The sequence below is a fragment of the Tupaia chinensis genome, unplaced genomic scaffold (assembly GCF_000334495.1).
Source record: "Tupaia chinensis unplaced genomic scaffold, TupChi_1.0 Scaffold000207_1, whole genome shotgun sequence".
NCBI classification, from domain to species: Eukaryota; Metazoa; Chordata; class Mammalia; order Scandentia; family Tupaiidae; genus Tupaia; species Tupaia belangeri.
The window spans coordinates 4,369,628-4,376,324 of NW_006159682.1; the positions used below are offsets into that span (position 1 = coordinate 4,369,628).

At 54.7% G+C, this 6,697-nt stretch overlaps 1 protein-coding gene across 1 annotated transcript in view; it reads left to right on the forward strand.

Moving 5' to 3' along the window:
• The window catches only part of TRABD2B (TraB domain containing 2B), a 249,270-nt gene that overhangs the window by 196,141 nt on the left and 46,432 nt on the right, over positions 1 to 6,697 (forward strand). The gene's annotated exons all lie outside the window — the stretch shown is intronic.

The following is a 6,697-nucleotide window of genomic DNA, read 5'->3' on the forward strand; positions in this document are numbered from 1 at the left end:
CGCCAGCCTCGCCTTGCTGCCTCTCCTCCCTTCTTCCCATTTCTTCCATTCCTTCCTTTCTTCTCTTTAACCGGATGCTGCCAATGGCAGATCCTGGAGTAGGTACTGAGGATTTGAGGGTGAGTAAGGTGGCCATGGTCCTTGCCCTCGTCACGTCTCAGAGAAGCTGGTAGGAGACTGTTCAGCGCACAGCTGACCTTGCCAGACTCTTCATTCACCACTTCCTTGCTGTGTGACCTCAGGCAAGTCGCTTAACTAGCTATGCCTCTTCTGCCCCATTTGCAAAATGGTGATAAAAGTAGGGACTACCACACAGGGTTGTTGGGGCTTCCCGTGAAATACAGAAGGTCTTGACTTCCAGGCTTTTGAGTTTACAATGGGTAAAGTGGAATATAAGCCTGTGGAAAGGCGAGCGGTATCTGCGCTACTTGTAATAAAGTTTGTACGGTGTTTGGCTTAGAAGGAACGACCCATTGGTGGTAGAGGGTATCGCCATTAGGATAAGCAAGCATTAAACAGATGACAGCTACATAAATATGTGAAGACAAACTGTTATAGATACTATGAAGAAAGAGTACAGGGCAGAGGGGGGCTTTGAACAGGGGCTTTGAACTGATCTGGGGGATCGAGGAAGGAGTTTTCAGTAGGTGATATTTGAGCCACTCTGAAATATGAGTGGATGGGCCAGCCCCATAGCCTGGTGGTTAAGGGACCCAGACCCCGTGGGACCAGCAGATGGCATAGTGGTTACATCGCTGGACTCCCACGTAGTTGACCACAGTTTGAGTCCCAGACCCTGCGTCTTAAAACTCACGCCAGGTACGTGTGCGTGTGTTCCCAAAATCCCAAGAGGAGAAGGAATTGCAGCGTGGCCATCCTCCCAGGGGGTTCTGCCTCCCTCTCCTTCTCTTTCCGTGTGTCCCTGGTGAGTGCAAACACCCACTGGAAATGTTTGAAAGAGTGAAATATGACTAGAAGTAAAAGGCACAAGGGAGGGATGACGAGAAGGGCATACGTGGCAGAATGACCAGTGGATGCAAAGGCCCTGAGGTGGGACACAGCGCATTGAAAAATACCGCTCAGGCAGCACATGAAGGGAGTGTAAACACAGAGCAAGGAGGGCGGAGTAAGATGAGTGTGGGGCAGGAAGGGCCCTGCCAAGAACGCTGAGAAGCCGTGCTGAAGTTCCTCGTCATTCCTAGAGTAGAGGGACGCTATGGCTAATTTCAGCCTGGGAGTCCGTGGTCTCATTCATGATTTTCAAAGATCACACCCACACACAGCACCCCCTTTCCCTGTTAGGCCCGGAACAAGTGGGCTTACATCCCATCAGGGGTGCTCAGGATACAAGGTGCTGCCTGGCCCCTGGGCCTCAGGGCCTCAGGTCATGGTGGGCAGTGCCCTCCTATAGCAAGGAGCGACAGAAGGAAACAGGAGAGCATGGAGGAGGGGGTGAAGACACAACATGGCAGCGGCCAGGTCTCTGAGGGCCTGGTGGGCTGTCTAAGACAGGCCCACACAGAGTGATGCATGGGCCCTTGGCCTCGAGAAGTGGAGAACTGAGTCTTCCTCAGCTGAGTCACCCCAGAACTCCTGAGCAGCCCCTGGCCGAGAACACACGCGTTCATGACACGCATGAATGTAGGTCTGTGGGCGGGCCTCTTAGTGGCTGGGCTAGCTCACGGCCGGTCCACACTCCTGTTCAGAATCAATCTCCTGTCTACCTGTCTTCATCATGATCTCTCTCTTACACACACACCTGCACACACACATTCTCACACACCTCTAAGTCATTCAGGGCCCCAGATTCCCCAAGGCCAACAGAAGCTCTGGCCAGCGGCTGTGCTTTCTAGTTGCAGGAGCTCACAAATGGGAGGACAAACGAGACTGGCGATGAAGGTGCTTTCCCAGGAGCCCCGGGTTGTGGGGCTGCAGACACGTGGGGACCTCCAAGGGCCCCAGCCCCCCAATCTATCAGGCCGTGGAATGCCAGTGTGGGTCTGAGGCCCTACGAGAAGATTCAGGCAGGGGCTCAGAGGCTGGCACAGGCCTCCCTCTACCCATGATCCTGTGAGCAGATGGGCCCCTTTAACCAGCTTGCAGGGGGCTCCTTCCCTGTTGCCATCCCTCGCACTCAGCCGTTCCTCCAGATCTGACCTGCACACGAGGGGGCCTGGAGAGCACTGAGTATTTCCCATCTGCAGTGTAAGCAGATATTTGCTCGTCCAGAGTGTTGGGCCTTCTCTGTGTTCTTTTCCCAAGGCCCAAGGCTCAGATTTCAGCTTCACATTCTTTTGCCTTGGGTCTAAAAACATTTTCTCCTTCTGTGGTGGGGGAAGGAGGGGAGAAGAGGGCATAGGAGACCCGAACTGCCCAAGTGCCTCATTCCACCTTAGTGTGTAACCTGGCTTGCTGTGTGACCTTGGGCACCTTCCTGCCCTCTCTGGGGCTCAATGTCCTCTCTTCACAGTGAGGAGCCCCCTCACTTGACAGTCTCTTCATAGTGCCAAAGCCTCCAACTCCTATTCTGTTGCCAAGACGGGTATTTTGTGACTTTGAACAGACGAGAAGCAGGAGAGGCTGGAGGGGCATGTCCCTGTACTAGACTGTCGACCCCACAGGCCACCTGCCGGTCCCACACAGTCTTCTTCCCTCCTGCCATCCTGGGTCTGCTCCTCCTTTGTCCACCTGCTCCCACAAGTGGGGCTCAAGGCTTCCAGAAGTGGAAGAAGAGTGAGTGAGGGCTCAGCCTCACTCAGGAAGGGAGATGGTGAGACGAGGGGCAATGGGAGAGTCTCAGAGCCCTGGTTCGGAGTGCTCTAGAAGGTCCAAGTCCCTCACTTCCTCCATGTACAAAGTCCCCAGGGCCACCTCAGCGATCCTGGCCAGTGGCTAAGACTATCTCCTGCCTCCAGCCTGTGCCCCTCTGATCTTTCTCCAGAGCACAGCTTCTGGAACAGAAGCCTGGCCAGTCACTCCCCGCTTCAGAACTTTAGGGGCTTCTCACTGTCCAGCAGATTATCAGAAGCCCAGAGCCTGTCTCCGTTCCCTGCCCATTTCTACCCCCTTCCCTCCTCCCCAGCCATGTAATCCCTGTGTGTCCTGGAACTTGCCATTGTCACCCTGCCACCATTCCTTACATGCACTGGTGATACCGCTGGCGTCTTCTCTTCTGCAGGGTACACATGGCTCTCACAGAGTCTCGCTGAGTCCCCTCCTTTGGGAACCCTGTTTGAGGCCCCCTCCTTCTGCTGAGCTCCCATAGTCTCCTGTCCACCCCACGGCCCCAGCTTTCTTGAATGTTGCTTGATGATGTTACAAGTCCTCCTGGGATACCTCCTCCCTTATGCCACCCGGTCTGTGAGCTCCTCGGGGACTGAAATGGTTCTGCCCCGTTCCATGGCCCCAGCACCCAGCATAGGGCCTGGCACTAAATCTATGTGTATATTGAAGAGCGAGCGGGAATCCAGTCCACACACAGTGGACTCCGATCTTCCTCAGAATACCCCTTGCAGCAGAGCCTCCAAGACCATCCCTGAGCTTAGGCAATAGAAGTTTTTTAAAGTGTGTGCATGCACATGCACACACATGTGCCCTAAGAAGGACAATGTTCGGCAAAGGTTTTAGAGCAACTCTCAAGCAGGCAGAACAAGTATTAAATGTATTCTCCCCACTTGGAAGATGGGCAAACTGAGGTCCAGAGAAAAGCGTCCCACGTTTTTTGTTTGTTTGTTTGTTCGTTTTATTTCTTCTATGAGAGACAGAGCCCTCAACAGGGTCCTGATGCCACAATCCCCCCGCCATCCTCGGCCAGCCCCAGATCATGGACACACGCATGCTTGGCATACTCAGGGAGATCTCTGGATGCCAACCTACACATGGCTCTCACAGAGTCTCGCTGAGTCCCCTCCTTTGGGAACCCTGTTTGAGGCCCCCTCCTTCTGCTGAGCTCCCATAGTCTCCTGTCCACCCCACGGCCCCAGCTTTCTTGAATGTTGCTTGATGATGTTACAAGTCCTCCTGGGATACCTCCTCCCTTATGCCACCCGGTCTGTGAGCTCCTCGGGGACTGAAATGGTTCTGCCCCGTTCCATGGCCCCAGCACCCAGCATAGGGCCTGGCACTAAATCTATGTGTATATTGAAGAGCGAGCGGGAATCCAGTCCACACACAGTGGACTCCGATCTTCCTCAGAATACCCCTTGCAGCAGAGCCTCCAAGACCATCCCTGAGCTTAGGCAATAGAAGTTTTTTAAAGTGTGTGCATGCACATGCACACACATGTGCCCTAAGAAGGACAATGTTCGGCAAAGGTTTTAGAGCAACTCTCAAGCAGGCAGAACAAGTATTAAATGTATTCTCCCCACTTGGAAGATGGGCAAACTGAGGTCCAGAGAAAAGCGTCCCACGTTTTTTGTTTGTTTGTTTGTTCGTTTTATTTCTTCTATGAGAGACAGAGCCCTCAACAGGGTCCTGATGCCACAATCCCCCCGCCATCCTCGGCCAGCCCCAGATCATGGACACACGCATGCTTGGCATACTCAGGGAGATCTCTGGATGCCAACCCAGAACCCTGCCATGTGGGTCAGCCCTGCAGGGCAGTGTGTTTTACCACTGCACCACATCCAGCCCCAGCCTGTTCCACAGCACAGCCTGTGCCTCGCAGGTCCCGGGTTTGAAGTCAGGTCAGAGCCCTGCCCCTCCTGCCACTGTTCGGCTCTGAAGCCCGTGGTAGTAGGGACTTAGCCGACACGTGGAGAGGCACATCACGATTTCCCTCATCAGGATTCAGCACTCACAAAGCTGGCTCCTGCCCTCCCACCCTGGGCCACCAGGAGATGCCTGCTCCAGTCTGGCCCTTGCTGGCCACTGCCCAGGACCCAGGCAGAGCAGAGGTCCCCATGCTGCTGGAGGGCCTGTGAAATACCCTCTCCTCTCTGCAAATTGGTAATTGCTGTGTGGTCAGACCAGAGGAATTAGACAGGCCCTCTAGGAATTTCATACTGATTTTGCAAATGAAAATGGAGACTTGCCTTTTGAAGTCTAGGCAGCTGTGTCAGCAGGGCAGGTCTGAGGCAGCAGGAAAAATAAAAATGGCATGCTTTGGACCAATGGGAGCAGCTGCTTGGAAACGACGATGGCGATGGTAACCATGGCCACCACCAGCTGACCGGCTCCCACGCAGACCCTTGTTCCTCCGCCGGTCTCCATCGCCTCTCATCCACTCAAGCCCCACAAGTGACTTGTCCGCCCTCTGAGGTCAGGTAGAGAAGACTGCGTGTGCCAGTTGGGTAGAGTCCAGGACCCCCAGAGTCCAGTGGGGAAGGGTCTTCACTCTCTAGGCTGACTCCCAACACGACTTTAAACACGTTTACTTACGGGCCCTCCTGCTGTGCTCACACCTCTCGTCCTTCACAGCCCAGCCAAAGCCCTGTGATCCCTTCACCAACCTCTGGGCTGGGTCAGAAACCCCCTCTGAAGCCCCCAACCCTTGTTTTGCTCTCCTCGTCACTTTTCACTTGGTATTTTAATTCCCTGTTCTCTGTCCACCTCTTTCATCACCTTGAAGCTGCTCAGAACTTTAAAACTGACAAAAGGTTGGTCCAGATGATTCTCTGGGACTTTCCAACACATTCCGTTCTTTTCTCCTCACGCACAGGGTGCTTTCAGCTTTGGAGATCAGCGCTGGTTACTGGGGAGGGGGAAAAGGACTCAGAGCATGAGCGGAAGCAGGGCAAGCCAGGCAGTGCTGAGACCCGAGCACAGAACCCCACACTGGAGAACCGGAACTGTCTCTTCTTTCTCCCTTACTATAAAATGGGGCCAAAACTGCCCCACCCTCTCGGGCTATGACGAAGAATAAATGAGAGTCCCTAAGCAAAGTGCCTGGAACCACGGGCTGTGGAAGTCACAAGGCGGGGGCTGCATGTCCTAAAACGTTGTGCTCACAGAGCAGGACTTGCAGAGCTGCAAGTTAAACTCAGCCTGTTTCACATGGGACTCCCTAGCCCAGAGTGGGTCCCACAGCTGCTCTGGTTCAGAGCCTGCAGCACCGGAATCCAATAGGTCTCCAGGCTTCTTTGAGTTTATGTCTATCAAAAACTGAGAGCCAAGGGACCCCTGCACCCTGCAGTGGGGCAGACCCCACATAAACTCCTTTCCCTAAGACCCCCAGCCTCTGGGCCAGCCCCAGCCAGCCCCAGCTCTCAGCCTCCCTACCCGACAGGATGCTAATCTCATCATGTGGGTGGCTCCGGATTTATGAGCATTTCCTGGCATGACTTGAAGGACAGAGGAGGAACGCTGGAATCTGTAAGGGTGGTCTTGGGTGGAGAAACTAAGCTTTCAGAGCAGAGAGGGAAAGAAAGCGCGGGTGAGTCAGGCCTCCTGATGCCCGCCCAGGAAAGCACCGAGGCTCCGCCGGCCCCCTCTGCGGATGCACAGGGGGCCAACCCCGCCAGGTCCCAGCAGCAGGTGTCAGACCACAGAACAGGGGCATCTGTGTCCAAAGGCCTGGATTCTTTTGGCTTGTGGTTGTGGTTGAGATCCAGGTCTAGTGAGGGAGGATGCCCAGGTCTGCAGTCTGACCTTCCCCGCCTCACCCCTGCCTTCCCAGGTCCCATGATCAGCCATGCCACCCTCCCTCTGCTTGGACTCCCCGTGACTTCTCAGCTCCCTCCAGAGAGCTGAGTCTTTC